Here is a 17,226-nt window from a genome sequence, read left to right as displayed (position 1 = left end):
TTGTTTGACAATCGCCCCCTTGATTGCACCACCCGTCCAGCACGCTGAGTATCCCAAATCAAACACGCCCACGTGAAGCAACAGATGCATGCTGGGTACAGGTAAAGCCTGGATGCTGAAACATGGTGGACCCTGTGACAGTCACAGCTGTGACTGCGGGACCGCTTTTCAGCCCAAAACCTGTAGAATTTGAGGAGTACACTGGGACAGAGGCGCTAACTGGACTGGTTATAGTGGATCACAGAGAGCAAGTAGACTGGTTACTGGTTTTGCAGTGAGAATGGTCGAGCAGAGGAGCTGAACTTGCAGCAGATTGTGGAGGACTCAGACTTCACTCAGGTGAGTAAAACAACAGCACACTTCTTCAGTGCACGCTGCTGGGTTTGCAAAAAAAAAAAACTACTCTCCGTGCTGTAAAGCGTGTGTTTGTGGGCTGTTGCTGCTGTGGAGTTTATGTTGTGTTTGCATCTTTGTTGGCTGTTTTGGAGATGTTCAATCTGCAGCCAAAGTTAGAGCTTAACCCTTCGAAACCCGGAGCGACATCACTTTTCTTGTGCTGCTTTCAGACGCCTTTCACAAGCAAATTGGTGCGATTTTTTTTTAAGGCAGTCAGCAGCTTGGTGAGATATTTTCTACTTTTTGAAAGAAATTAGTTGATTTGGAGTATTATTTAAAAAAAAAAAAAAGCTAAAATGTCTCGGGATAAAAGAAAACAAAAGGCAAGGGAAAACTATATTCATTATAAAACCATACTTAAAAAATATTAAAGCATTATTTTAAAATTTTTAACACATTTTCAGGTAATTTCTCAGTTTTTTACTAATTATTTTATATTCGGTAATAATCTTGTACTTTTTACTAAATTCTTGCGAATTCTGGGGTCATTTCTTCTTCCATTCCATTTCCTCTCATATTTTTAAAAGAAATCAAGCCATGTTGCTCAAGTTTCATGGGGTTAATTCATCTATGTGGCCTTTTGTTCATTGTTTGTGTTGTTAGTATTAATTGTCTGAGTTTTATCTGATTAATTCTAGTGATGCTATAGTGAGAACGAGAGTTGTGTATATGTAGGCATATGTAATAACCAGTTGAATGCACAGGCTGCATTAAGCCTATATTAAGGAATTTATTGGTGGTTTGGGCATAAGGCTATGCTGTGGGGGTCTTGTTGGTTTATATTGCTGAAATGTTAATGCACTGTATTTTGTAATTTAGCCTGAAGGTGCGCTTCAACGTACCCAGAGTACATTTTTACGGTCCTACTTTTTCTTAAATCTGCTTTCACTATTACCCAAGTAGTTTTACTTTTACTTGACCAAATATTTTGTTAGTAGTCTTAACATCCCCCTATATATGACAATGAAGTATGACTTGTCTCCCTCGATGCTGTTCGAGTAACATTATGTGTGAGAGCTAGTGGTGATATGTCTTTATTTTTCAATAAATCAAAGTTGACTTGCTGATGATACAAAACAATGAAGCTAAAGTAGTCAAAAGGCTAGTCAAGGTCGGCGGTGAGGGAGGGGAGAGAAGAAACGTAGAGGTTCTGTAACTCACTGTAGCAATCAATTGAAATCTCACCGCCTTCGGACCAACCGAGAAAAATGAAAGTGTGGTCACTTATTTATGATAGTACCTCCGATAATGTGTCTAAATGATGGTGTATCGACTGACATGTAGTTGCCCATAAACGAATATGGATTGTATATACATCGCTGAACAATATCAGTGGCAATACATCCCAATTTAGTGCTGTTTATAATCCCGTATTTCCTAAATAACATGAAACATCCTGGGCTGCACAGCATGCTGGGAAAATATGCTGGGTCACGTGGAAGTAGTTATGTTTAAACAACGCATATATACTGAAAAGCAGCAAGAATTTACATTTATATGAACTTTAAGCGAGTATTATATTTTTTAGACTACCGTCTAATTGCAAAAATACGATGATCCGACTTTATTTGACAATAAAATATCGTTTGGGACTGAATATCAAAGATGATTAAAGTGTCAAGAGAGAAATCGGTCTGCGGACAATTCACAAAGATCGTAAACTAAAGCGAGGGTAACTGTTGTCAGGTTTCAACAGCTAATCATAATAGACAGCAGGTTTATACTGGCTTTGTCCAATCTACTGGACGTCTGTTAGTTGCAATTAATAAGCCATGAAGCATTAGCAGGCAGCTGCATGACGCATGCGCATGGGAACGACTTTGAAACCGGAACATGTTTTGCCAAGTGCTGTAAACTTTTAACTGCCGAACAGTATTTTGAAGCTATATTTTACAGGTTATGTTTTTTTTATTATTATTCAGGCACTTTTAGCTGCTATTTTGTTTACCGTTTTCTATTACTCTCGCACAGTTTCTGTCTCACTGAACGTGGACATGTTCATCCCCAAATGAAAAATACATATATTTCCTCTTAACTTATGTGCTATTTATCAAACTAGATTGTTTCGGTGGGAGGAAGCTATATCAGAAGGCTATAGGTTGGGAAAGAGCACTAAAGGAAAGTAGAAAAATATGTTTTAGTTTTGAATTTGGGGTCAAATGTACTCTTATGGACAATACTTTTGTTTTATTGGTTAGATTTGACATAACACACACTTTTCATATTCAGTGAAGCTATTTACAGAATTATTCAAAACAGAATCACTTAATTAGACTGCTTTAATTATGAAAGTTTTCCCAAAAATATCACCAGAAATGATATTGACCCTTTTCCCCCTCAAGATTTAATGTCCCACATTTCAACATTTAAAAACAAAATGAAGAGGATAAAATAATACATCAAAAGACATGTAAATGACAGCATTTACTTGGCTACAGTATATAAGTTCATAGTGGGAATAAAAGGTAGCCTAATGAAAGACAGTGTAAGTGTGCGCACTGCACGCACATAGGCGTAGATATAGGCTACAATAAACTAGTATTTTTGATATATTTTCTCAATTTTTATACTGCAGTGACAAAACCTTAAACATTCAGATACCACAGATGTCTACCATCCCTATCTGCGATCCAATCCATCCATGTTTTTCTCAAACCCACTGACTGCATCTTCCATTACTTAATGTGTTGCTTCACTGGTTTTAATGATGAACCAGTAGTGGATCCATTTCATGCAAAACTGTTTGCTGATGCAAGTCTGATGCAGCGTGTCTTTAAGGAAGCTTCAAACCCTGTGATATGATTTGTTTTGGGGAATATATGTGAAACTTCCCCAATGATTAAAAATTCATATAACATGCTCCCTTAGGGAAATGCTGATTCAGTATTTGCCGACATAAACAACTCACACTTTAAAGCTACTTTGATCACATCAGGAAACAGCCTGCAGATGCACCATAGCCAACAGAGATTATAATGTGGTTTGTGTAAGGAGCTCCTACAGCAGTGTTCTTCATAGGCTCTGTGTTTGTTGTGTTGTGTTGTGTGATAATGTGATAGTTGAAAGTAAGGAGCTTGACCTAATAATGGTAAAACACAACAGTTTTTAATATGGGGACTCAGATCAGTTTTATACTTAAAGTGCATCTGTTTTAATGCACACCATTATTACTGAATTTAACATCCACATGCACACTCTTGACATTGCTGAGTTGAATCATTTTAACAAGAGCAATGAAACGGTTGTGATTTTGATAAGCAAAGCATTAAAGGGGAACTTGATTTAGTGTATGTCCACAAAGTATAAAAGAATAGTCCTAAGCAAAGCAGCAGAGGTCCAGATATCCTGACTTTTAGTCCTTGACATGAGTCATTCCAACTCTACCTCTGTAAATGGTTAGAGGACTACAAGTAGGAATGACATAACATCAGATTTATCCCGTTCTAGTACAAGTCAACAAGATAACAAAGATTCTGTTATGTCCAGAAAACTATATTATTAGTTATTTTTAATATTATATATAAAATGATGTTACAGGAAGAAAAAAGACAAAAATATTTTTAAAATATTTCATTATTAAAATGTAAAATATTTTAGCACTTTCTTTAGGTCAATTTCCCTTTTTGTTTTGTTGTTTCTTTTTAGGGGGGGCTTATTTTTGGGTAATTTTCTATAAACTTTTCTCCAATTTCTTGCTCATTTTTGGACCGTTTCTTGTTAAATGTCTCGTCGCCCTCTTGCCATGTTTTTGAATGAAATCAAGCCATTTTTCTCAAATTTAAAAGGGTCATTTGAGCTCATTCCCTCCAGTTTGTAACATAGACTCTCTGTTAAAATGCTGTAGTATCCAAGCCCCAAGCAAAATAAACATGGTGGCATCATTTTGACATCATCAGAGTTATTTTTATAGCGCCACAGAAAACATCATACTGCTCCTGTTTTTCACAGGCTGAGCAGGAGTCATTGTTTGGAGTAAACTGATCTTCATGTGGGGAAAAAATGGTGGATTAAACCTTAAACAGCAAGAAATGACTATAGACAATATAGAGATGTAACCACGGATCATGAAATACCAAAATTCCAGTCTTTGACCACAAGATGGCAGTATTAATCCACACTCAGCTGCTCACATTGGCTCCCAGTTCATTGTTAACCCACATTTCTGATCCAGCAACATGAGTTAAACGGGCCGTGTGTTTGTAAAAGCTCAGCTCTGGACATTTTCCCTCCGTGCCTAAGGGGACTCAGCTGAGAGCCTGGTGTCACTTTTCATACCCGGCTGGACTTACCCCGAGGCTGTTAGAGACTCATGATGCTGTCTTTGACAACAAATAACACTCCCTGTGGGTCAGCTCAGGGCAGCCGCTCGCTATGAAACATACTGTAATACACTCGATCTATTTGCGCCGGCATTACCAATCCCCACTGAGTTGTCAAGTAGTACTGCAAGTACTGTAATGGAGCAAATCCTGATCATATGGCATGCGAATGCCTGAAAGTACACTTGCATATAACAGCACATTGGTCCAGTGATTTATACCGAAAGGAAATAAAAATACGTACATTATAACTTTTAAAAATAGAAGTCGTTAAGCTGAGAAGTCATTAACATCAGGATGTTTAACAACCTGTCAGTGGCGTACATTAATGAGTACAGCTTACAGACTTCTACTGAGTAATTAGAAGTAGTTTGGCGCTTGTGGGCGAGGTTTGAAATGAGAGAAGTCATCTGAGGTGATTCTGCTGAATGACTCATATTGTTTGGTTCTTATGAAACATATGAAGACATTAAAGTAATGGATGAGTGTTTAAGTAATTGTGATCAAGAGGCAGTTGTTAATCCAAAGATCTTTACCGCCTACTTATCTACGCCTACAGGATATATATGTGCACAGTAAATATCCTCACAGGGACCATTAAAGAGCCGTTTTACCTTCATTACTCTGGTTACTACGTAAATATTGAACACTAACTGTACTTCTTGAACAAAAAAAATCTTTAAAACACAGTCTGTTTAGCTGACATGGTAATATATGTTTGAGGGTATCTTTTTGTCTTGATTGTTTTGCGTCTTTCTTTGGTCGTTTTATGTCTCTTTGTGGTCATTTTCTTTGTCTTTTGTGGTTGTTTTGAGTCTCTTTGAGGGAATTTTATTGTCTTTTTTGTTGGTTTTGTGTTGCTTTGTTTTTGTTTATCCTCTTTCTGTAGTTATTTTGTCTCTTTGTGGTGGATTTTACTCTCCTCCTGGTCAGTACAGGATAATTCGAGTGCAGTGACAGTTGAAGGTGAGGGAGAGGGAACCCCACTTTACGCTGTGGGCCCCTGAACTTGTGTATGGTGGGCCTGTTCAGAAATCCTTCTGTTGACATGCTTTCTTCAAACCATTTTGGCCATAATTTTTTTGCTTACATTTTTTTGGTGATATTTAATGGAAGTATTTTGGGCGATTTATTATTATTATTAATATTATTTCATTTCTGGTCATTTTTTGAAGAAAAATGACCGTACAAACCTCGGTATTCACCAACTAACTTGTAGGTCCCATAGTGGACACTGATCACTCTGAGTATATTTTTATGAGCATCCTTCTCATCCTGTCACACATCGCCCCTGCTGTGAAAATGAAGAGCAGAAGTTAAGACATAGTTATGATGAAGTTATGGAGATATATTTATTGGAGAGATTTCGATTGAAACACATTGTTCCGAGGGTAAAAATAAACCTTGTTTTGGTGTTTGGAGGCTATCTTTTGTTGAGAGATTTCCCACACACTGCCACTCTGATTTAGCTATTGTTCCAGGGGCACTGTTCACTGAGCTGTGGTGCTATTTTTAAATCCCAGTTAGTAAACCAACACACTCTCAGCTTGACTTTCGTTTCACATCTCAGCTTTGGTGGCCTTTTTTTCCTCGAACACTCGTCAAACAATGCCTTCTAACCCAAAGCAAACTCTTCCACCTCTTTCCAGCTTCAGCTGACACATTACATGTAGTTTAATTTCCACCCCAGACTCAGGTCCTTGCCATCATGAGTGAGTGCGCATGCTAGCAGACACCGTGAGGATGTCACGCATTAGGCGGGACACCGACTTGTCTCGCTGAAGTGCTCCTTCTCCTCTAGCTGTGTGGTAATTGCTCCACAAATCACAAAGACTGCCGGAGGAAGTGGAGAGACAGCGGGCCTCACCGACACTCACCATTTGGAGCTGGGTTGCCATGGCCACAGATGCTCTTCAGCTTCCTGGGAATAAGATTAGTCTTAATTAATGCTAACGATCAGCCGACACGCATGCATTTCACTCGATACAGCCACGCGAACGCACACACATTCTTTTTCTCCCTAACAGTTCATCTATACCCTCCTTTATAATTAAAATATACTTCCAATGCAGAAAAAAAATCCTTTACATCTATAGGAAATAGTCGTCATCCTCTTTTTTTAAATTTACAACGACATGCCAGTTCAGTCTAGTGTAACAAACAACAATCAAATGTTTTTTCCAACTGTCTTGTTTCACAAAGACTTGAACTCACACTCTGTACCCTACTTTAAATAGCTGTTGATTGGAGCTGTTGCACCAGAATGGCTGCGTTCCTGCGGAGCCTCAGTGGGTGGTAGATGCTATTCTCCACGCTGGCTCTCTCGGCCTCTTTATTGATGGCCTGCGCCTCAGCAGCACCCACTGACAGGAAAACTGGAGGCTTTTTTCCTCCTCTTGTAGGCAATTTGATCATATAAAAAGCTGCTTGAGTTGACTATTTCCAACGCCTGAAATCGAAGTGTCAATAAGCAGAAAAACAAAGGTCACAGTGCAAAATGCTTGGTAATGAGAATGTTGTTTCGAGGCATATACAATATGCGCGGTCAACATGGACAACTTCCTGCCTTCCTTTCGTGGGATTTTGACTGATGGTGCGCAGCCAAACATCAATTTGTCATGGGTGGTAAACTCTCCCTCCTCTCTCTCTCCATCGCTCCCTCTTAGTGGGTGGTAGACGTCTCTCCATCAATCGCAGTGCAGTAACACAATTTGAACCTGCGTCCCACACCTTGTAAAGGACAGCCCCCCCTCCCTCCTTCTATCATCAAATGCCAGACACCCTCACAGCCTTGCTTTGGCTTCCACGCTGCTTCCGTCTGCTGCTTTGGCCACATCTCGCAGATGGATAAAATGTCATGCTATTCGTCTCTCACCTGCTCCTTTTTTTCTTGTCTTCTTTTCTTTCTTTCTCGTCAAATGTCAGTTCAAGTCAGAAAGGTCCTATCTTGTGCAGAGCGGGTCGAAAACGGATCGAGACCAACTCAAAACCAACAGAGGAAGTTTCTGACTACAATGGTGCCTAACGAAGTGACTAAAATATATTTGATTAAATAGAGTCGAGGGTTAGCTGACTGCCAAAGTAAGCTGGTGAGATAACTTCAGCTCAAGCTAAAATTAAACTTGCTAACAGGTAACTAAAGTTATCCAATAAATTTAGTGGGTTAAAAAGTACAATGTTTGCCTCCAAAATACTGTGGAAGTATGAAGCTCCAAGAAATGGAAGTACTCAAGTAAAATATGGCAAACTTGTATGTAAATACAGTGCTGAAGTAAATGTACTTAGTTACACTGGTGGTATAAGCACCAAAGCTCCCATGCCATGCAAATGTCTAAACAGGGTATGATAAGTATAAGAAACCTGCCACTCAAAAGAGAGACATCGATCTAATCATTTAATTTTCACTGGTGGTTTTAAAAAAAAATTCAATTCAATTAGATGATTTTAATAAAATTCTTGAATGAAAAAAAATAATGCTTGAAAGTCCTTGAATTTCATTTTGTAATGTCTGTATGAACCCTGTACAAAATTACCTCAATTAGCAGTGTTTCCCATTCCATTATATTGACCCCCCCCCACCCCTTTGCATGGACAAAACATAAACTAAAGCCCATGTTTTGTGAGCCTCTGAAACCCGGCTCATCTTACATCGTTTCATAAAATCTTTCTTAAATATGACAGTTTCTCTGTCACATTATATAACATGCAAACCATTTTCAGTAGTGCTATAAAGTCTTGTTTATTCATCATGACAGATATTGCTCTGCTTCACTCGCTGACACTAGAAAACGAGGCACGTGAGCGTGTGCCACATGCAAAAGTGTCCTTTTAATAAAATATATACACAGACATTCATTCGGGGCAGCAGTAGTGCGATGACTGCGGTGCCTGACTGTAAGCCTTCGTATAAAACACAGTGAGGAGATGAATAACCCAACATGAATCTCTGTGACACTGGAGGATGTTCCTATTCTTATCGAATGTTGTCTTTTTAATGAGATGGAGAAGGGAGCTGCTTTGCCTAATGTTATGTGCTGATCCATCTTTATCAAGCACGACATCGAGAGCCACGCCGGCATCCTCCACGACTGAACCACTGCCAATAAAACCAATCAGAGCGTGGAGAGACCCCCCTCCGGCAGCCGAAAGATGGTGGGAGGCGGAGAAAAGACAGGAGGGAGAAAGAGGGAGAGCAGAATCACAGAGAGAGGCATAGAGGGGAGGAGGAGGGGTGAAATGAGGGAGCGGAGGAGGAATAAAAAAGTCTTTAAGTCACACTCCATGATGCCTCTCAAGGACACAAGGAGATTTCCTCCGAGGCACAGCACTTGTTTGGAGAAACTTCTCACTTTATTCTCTTTACTACCCACCTCACATAAACGCAGCTCAGCAAATCACTATGAAGCACGATCAGTCGAACACGGAGGGGAGAAAAAAATTGCTGTTGCATACGTTAAAAACACCCGTCTTTGATATATTGCGTTTTGTCGGGAGCGTGTTCAGTTTTGAGGAAGTTTAATGGCTCACCCGGGGGCCTTTGTAGATTTTAATGTCTTAACATTTTAAAATTCAAGGCAACGTTATTTTGATCTGTATGGATTTTCTAAGGCAGATAAAGTCTTTGAACTCAACATTTTAATACCAAAGCCTTTTCTGTTTAAAATTTATTTAACTTAACTATCGTAAAAACAGCACACTCTAAAATAAACCAAGTTATCTCAACCCTACCCTTCATATTTTGATGCTTGGGCGTAAGCCCCTGGTATTATTATAAAGATGTCGGGGGTAGCCTTTTGGGTGGAATTTTAACACAGAAGGGGTTGGCAGTAAGTCATGTTAGTCAAATCAAGTCACCAATAGGGCCAGTCACAGTTGTCTTTTGTCTTATAATAACTCAACATAGTTTTTTAGTTTAACATGCGACATGACCATTGGTCTCCTGGGTGAAAGTCTTGTGCTTTTTGGACCCATCTGCCTTTCATCCACCCTTGGGCTTTTGTTCTCTTCAATCCATCCATTGCTCTGAACATCTGATAATGACACAGATAGGTTTACGTTGGACATTGTTAAAAGCCCGGTGCATCTCATACAGATGCTAAAGGGTGCAGTTTGGGCAGTGTCCCCGGTGTTAATATAATGATGCAAAGGACACTGCCCTCAGTGTATTTTGACACCCTGGAAGTGAGACCAGGCTGCGTTTTATCAGTTATACCATATACACATAGATAAGAGGTTTTCAAAGTCTGACTCTGTGAACTGTGTTTCTGAAATTGTGGATTCCTGTGAGAGTTGACTATAGAACCAACATTTTTTAGATCGCAGCAGGAGATATACACCTGGCCCCCCTCCCTGGGCTCCCCTCTGCTATCTGTCCTCCTGACAGAGTCTGAAGGACAGAGAGCAGTCCCCAGACTTCACGGGGAAGTCTGTTTGCAAGGAAGAACTTTTATCACAGTCAGTACACAGTCCCACAACCTCCCTGCAGGATTTCACATTAACTTGGTTCACCTTATATGCATCTGCAGAACTGTTCGAATTCTTTCACAGGTCATTCAGTCACATATGTACAAGAAGAATAAGTTCATAAAAAATATTTACGGGAATATAATAGGGCTGTCAGTGTTAAGGCTTTAATCTGCATGTAATTAATGTTTTGTTTTTTTTTTTAAATCCTGTTAATCGTGGGAGATCATAGACGACAGTTCTGTCTTTAAGAGGCCGTACTGGGCTGAGTTTAAAGCCAGTGGTGATACTGGTGTCATATGAAACTTAGGAAACCACTAAGTGACGCTCCAAAGTTAGCCTGGATGTATAATTGCCTAAATATGGTCTCCTTGCTGGACAGGAGCTTCTTGATAAAAGGATTTTCCTTTCAGAACTGTCACTGTTTTAGCTTTTATTGCCTTTTTCTTTTGTAATTGCACTCTGCAGGTTTATTCAACATCACTTACTCTTCACCTGGCTTTTTGTCACATTTTAAATCTGACTCTTTAAGTCTAGCACCTCTAAGTCAGAGTTTCTTTGTGGTCTATCTGTGAGATGACCCAACATCAGTGTGCTCATGTAAGGGTTAAATCATGACTCCCTCATGCTCTTGGCCATTACATTGAACTGGATAGTCTTTTCTTCCAGCATCTGTTCTGAGTGTCTCAGCCTTGTCAAGTGTTTAGAACCATGTATTAACCCACTCTACATACTAATCAGTATGTACTGCACTCAGTGAACTCAGGAGATGATTCATCAGTATATGATTACCAGAAGATTGCAATATATTCATAACATGAGTCACCTTTAACTACAATGATTCCTGCTCACATACCGTAGATGGTTTATAATAGTAAGATTATCTAACTCCCCTCGCTCAGCTGTTAATACATTAGATTATAATTGCCCCGGAGGAATAAATCCCAAATGTGTTCCTTATCAGCTCATAAAAATATGCAAATAAAAATCAAGAGGACACAAAATTATTCGTATTAATATCTTTCTTTGAACATTTGTAATGTAAATGTAATCAGGAGATTTTTTGTTGTGGAAACTAGAAAAAAACAACAACTATTTAACAATGTTACATGCACCTGGAGACATGGCTGCAGAATAAAAACAATGTGTAGACTCATACAGAAGTTATCCCTCTCAATTATCACTTATGACCCCCCCAGAGGTGTGTGGCGGTGTATTCTACAGAGAATGATTTTGCTGTGTTTGGGATGTTCCTGGGCACAGCACGTAAGTGAGGTCAGGATTTGGTAGCGCCCAGGTGCGAGATTGTAAGCACGCATCCCACAGGCAGATATAAAATTGTGGACAAAGTGCCAAAGAAACCCCCACAAATATTGCTAATCTGGCTTGTTTACAGACAGTAGCCGACATTGCCTTCATAATATACTGTACCTTTAGTATAAGTTTTTAGCTTCTTTTAAACATTTTAATGTATGTAAACCACTTTGAAACTGCATTTTGTATGAATTATACATTTTCCTTACCTTTCCTTAAAAAGCAAAAAAATATTGAAGGCTCTTGACAGACAAGTTTGTTTTTCAAGTCAGTAAATCCCCACTTTAATGGATGTAGTGCTATATTGTCAAAGCATGCAGTATTTTGACCCTCACACGGCATTAGCAACTTGGCTTTTACTGCAAATTCTGGACAGTGGTGGGTTTGTGTGTGTTTCTTTAACTGGGCTTATCAGGAGGATGTTGGCAGCTCTGGTGAACAGCTCAGCTCCAAGTGTATGGAGCCTTCACTGATTACAGACTGATTAACACTGATATTAGCGTCAGCTCCTTTATTAAAAAGTGCCTTTTAATATGCATGCCAAGAGAGCAGCACTTTCCTTAATTTCATTGATTGCCTTTAATATGTGCGAATAAAAGTCAGTGACGAGGAGAGTTGATGGGGGTGAACACGAGCAGCCTGGTCTGACTCCCAGGGTGGCAAAAAATGTTGCTTGGGCAGTTTCCGATGTAGACACAATGCACCCTTTAGTGTCTTTATTAGATGCACTTGGCTTTCAACCAACTCCAATGTAAATCCAATTGTGTCATTATTAGGTCAAAACCACTGACATAGCAAAGGAAGTCTACTTAGGAGAGGTGGATGGGTCCAACAAACACAGGACTTTTACCCAGGAGAGAGGTGTTTGTGTCATATGAAAATAAGTCAGTGTTAACCTATTTTATCAGGCGAGTCAGTTGTTAGTTACATGAGTCGACTGACATGAATAGCGTCAACTACAATGCGCATTTCAATACCCATACTACCATGCAATGGCAGAAAAATTTTAGTATGTTAAAATACATAGTATGCTAAAAGCAATATGCAATAATGCCAAGATGTTTTACGACATCTAGTCAGATTTTGCAGTATGCAAGCCAACATGCTTTTTTGGCTAGTCTGACACCACAATCCTCTGTGCAACAGAAGATCTGTCAGTTCGACTGAACCACAAACAGATGACAGCTGACAGAAGGTGCAGTGATGGATGACAGTGCATTCAAGTCACTGTTGACCACTCAAATGATTATAATAGGAATATTAATTTAATTTAATATTAAGTGAACAAAATAATCATTAAGATTACAAAAAACCAAACAATTATAGAGAAATGCATATGTAAGCTAATTTTAGTAATATAAAATGTTCGAATCCACAATGTATGCAGTTATAACTTAAGGGTTAGACTGGCTTACATACATTGCAAACTATCAACAGCAGAGGTTTCCTGGTCGAGCTCTGTATCTGGTGAGCTCCACAAACAGAAGATAAACAAAGATGTCTACATTTGTTCTAAGGTAAGACAACATAATGAGAGCAAAATTTGCTGCAAAGTCACGAATATTTATGACCTTACACATTTTGTGGGCAACATTATGTATAACGTCACCTTGGAGCAAACTTTGTCAGGTGATGTTAGCTTAAGTTAGCTAATAGCTGCTAATTTATGGCCAACTTTAGCTTTGTAACATTAGCTCATCATGTCTGTTCAAATTAGTGTTAATATTTTGCTCTTTGACGATGAGACATTAGTATTTACTGTAGCAAAAGGTTGTAGTTAAAGCCCACCCAAATGAAAACCATAATTGTTAACTTAGCTGTAATGTTACAAAGAAAGCAACACTTACACCACAGCATAGTGAAGACCTTTTTGATGGCTTTTGTGTGAAATAAGGAGCCTCTGTCCCCAAAAGTTATCTATAGCATCTTTGGGTAGCCTATGTCTTTGACACTGACGGCCTCCATTGTTAGTTTAGGCAGCGCTTGTTGTTTGTCTGAGTGAGCTGAGGTATCGGGACTTAGTGATAGGTTGATTATCGTAACATGGAATTAAGAGGAGATTATAATTTAGAAAAATAGGTTGGCCTACAGTATATGCATTTTCAAAAACATACACACAACTGCTACTTTTAATAAATAGATGAATTAATTATCAATTTATCTTTTAATACCGCCAATAATCATGAACTACACTTAAGAGGGGTTATAATATAAAAGCACAACATGCTTCTCTGCAAATATGTTGCAGCAACTGGTGAGAATCTGAATGCCTGTTACCAAACTCTCACCCAGCATACACGCTGAATTATTGTTCAAAATCTGACAGCCAATTGCCGGCAAAAGTTCAGTTGAGGTAAACTTCTCGGTTGACAGGCTTGACATCGACTGCCGTTTCCCCCAGTCCCTCGGCTCTGTAGGAAATTAATGAACTTCCTGCGAATTGTTGATCGTGTTTCTCTCGGTGCAAATGCACAGCTAGGGTTTAATGATTTGTCACTCCTGTTTGAATCAATGCTGCTTCTGCATCCTTGCCCCGTACTTCAGATTTGTTGTGTTGCCCTGTGTGTCTCCAGCATGTAGTGATCTCTCTTTCCTCCTCTGTTCGTTTCTGCTCCTCACAGGTATGGTTTCTGTGTTTGTCCCTCTTTGGCTAGCTGTGGGTGGTGAGCTGTTGTTCTTATCACATTGTTGCTCTGAAGTGTCCCCAAAATTCACCTTCTCTCCAGGCCCTGTACGTCCAGATCCATTTGTATACCAGCCCACACTGTGGAGAGCTCGGTCAATTCTTTTAATTTTGTCTCCTTCAGGCTTCTGTCAGTCCATCACTCATTCTAATTACTGTTTGACGCTGGTGTTTAACAGTCAAAACAATGCTGTTACTAATGTTTCTGACAGACTATATATCAATACATCTATGACAAGGTACTTATTATTATGTTACGTTAACAATACTGATTTTACACAGCTGATTTGCTTGTCAACATGAGCCTTTTTCATTAGCGTCACTCATCCTTGTGTGCGACACCTTTAACAACCCCCTGTATCTGACACTCTCAACATCTATTAAGGGAACAATCTGCCATTTCTGATGACGCCACATGTGAAAATATACCCCAGCATGCAAGCTGAGGAGGTGAGGAAGGGAGGGGAGATCGACCCCCTACTGTACACTTTAGTGATTCACGTCTGCTGTTGCCCTGACCTTTTATGCAAATGTGTAATTAACTCATCAAAGACGTCAATAACAACATTTTGAGTCAGTGTATCAGTACATCAAATCTGGCTGAGCTGGAGAGTGAAAAAAAGTCTAAATGAAAAGGGGAAAGGAATGAGCCAGCATGTTGGAAATGCCAGCATGTTCCTGTATCTGCGGAGGCGAAAAGTTTAACTACGGGGCTGATTTGATTATTGCAATTCCTTGAGCGCAAGTCTTAGTCAGGGATCAATCATCTTGAGCACAGTCGGGCCGCCACACTCTGGCGTGGTATAGTATTAGTAGATTTAAAACCATGGTTACAGCTGGAGCTGATAATCCTGTCTTAATTCAGTATGATATCATTAACAATTCAAATGACCGCTGTGCCTTTAGTAGACAAAGTGTTTGCTGCATTAGTCACAGAAGCTGAAGTAGTGTATTGATGTCACATTATTACAAGCAGAAGTTTTAGTAGCAGTGGTAGCAGTAGTAGTAATAGTGTTTCCTTAGGGATTGTCTTCAGGCCAACCCGAAAGCTAACTTTGCCTTGGATCCATTGTCAAAAAGCCTATGGGATTTTTCCATTGGATTTTGGATTACTGCAGAAAATAAGCTCTGTGGTAAACAAACAATCAGATTTTTGAGGCCTAAATGTAATTACCAGAAGTATTATATCTCCTTTAGCCATTTGTTAGCAACTGTCTTTGTAAAGACACATAAAAGCTTAAAAGTTCACACAGGGGTTTATACTTATGTCGTAGAACAAAAGTAGGCTCTTAAGCTTGTGTTAACCACAGACCTTAATTAAGGCGTTTTAACCAAAAAGCCATTCATAAAACCCACTGACTTTGAGGCGAGGGAATCAGAGTTTCTAAAAGGCTGATGAATTTCTGGGTTTTAGGACTCGTTACCAGGGTTCTCTATAGCAGTGGTAGCTTTGTTATGAGCAGTAAAAGTAGTAGTAGTCAGGCTGGAGTAACCCTTCAATGGTTTCTGGGATAGTGATCATTTAGAACTTGTTTACACACAAATGTTCAATCAACACTACACTAAATCGAAAATGTGAGTTAATCTTTAAGTCTCTTCTGTAGTGGAATTAACATCATATTATGCGTAGTTTTATCGTGATGATAGAGACATAACAAACTATGCTTTTCAATCTTTGTAATAATATTCATTAATTGTGAAAAATAACAAAAACACTTGATGTTAGGGTTGATGCCTTGTACCTAAACAAATATATGTTTTATACTTTATAAGTATATAGTAGTTGCATTGTTTTGAATCTGCTTTCAGCTTGTAATACGTCATCCTTTGTTGAAGAGCATCTTTGTCAAAGAGGAGCCTCAATGTCGCTTCTTTTTTATGCATTTTTTGACAGATTGCAACCTTTGCCTTTAAGGTTGTTTACTGTTCCAGATTTTGGGAGGTATTATTGCATCTGTAAGTCATGTACTAGCAGCTCTCACTCCTCTGCTACTTTGATGTTTTTATTAAAGGAGACAAAACCACATGTTATAAATATCAAGGGGGGTGTGCCACTTGTGGCCCCCAATATGTGCCAGTTTGTCACCATATGCTTTAAGTGCCACGTTGCTCGCTATTTTAGAGAAATAGTTGCTATGGTGGTGTGAAAAGTCACTAAATTTATGTTTTTAGCAGCAGTTGAGGTTAACGGAGGTGCTTCTCAAACTCTGAGAGACAAGACAATAAACTTAGAAATAAACTTTTTCACTCACTCTGTTTGCATCTAAACCACAAGCCTTTTTTACCGTGGCTCTTAAATCAGCACTACAGTGGTGCCCCCTTCCCACTGTGGTCACCTCTGTCCTGGGATCCCCCGGCGAAATAGTCTGTCCCCTGCCAAGCCTCAGCGGCAGGCCAAATCAACCATTTGTTTCTGTTTAACCTTTCACATAAATGTGACATACAGGAGCTGGAATTGATGCTGGCAGGTAATTTGTGTTTGCGGGATGCATTTCCACTGGTGTGTGTGTAGTGACTATTTCACTGTGTAGTGCTCTACTCCTCCATCCCTCTCTCCCTAATGCAATGAGGTCCCTGGCCCATCAGTCTCTGGCCAGAGAGACCGCAATGCTGCATCAGGCCTCTCGTTATTCCCTTTGCTCGCTATTCATGCTTGGATTACTAACAACGTGACTATGTGTGATCACGTTTGGAGCTGTTGTTTGTCTAGACAAAAGCGCTCTCATGAAGTTCCTTTTTTTTTCCTGACACCTGATGTGGCACACAGCATTGTTGATGTATACATGCTATTAAGTCATGTGCCAGTACCCCTAGCAGGGGTGGATGCGGGCGTTTGGATGAGAGACAGAACACAAATGAACACCATGGCAGGCCTTTTTAACAAAATCACATCACACACGCAAAAAAAAAACCCCATATATATACAATTCTTTCATCTGTCCCTGAAATATCAATTTTTGTGGCTTTTTGGTTTTTCTTTATATTTTTCCCAAGATCCCCCTTTAATCTGCTTGTGTTTCCTCCTTGGTGCACCACAGTTCCAGCGCCTGC

The sequence above is a fragment of the Plectropomus leopardus genome, chromosome 21 (genome assembly GCF_026936395.1).
Source record: "Plectropomus leopardus strain MGB_pleo_1.0 chromosome 21, ASM2693639v1, whole genome shotgun sequence".
Classification (NCBI taxonomy): Eukaryota; Metazoa; Chordata; class Actinopteri; order Perciformes; family Serranidae; genus Plectropomus; species Plectropomus leopardus.
The sequence above is the reverse complement of the archived record's forward strand: the minus strand, read 5'-3'. Positions refer to the sequence as shown.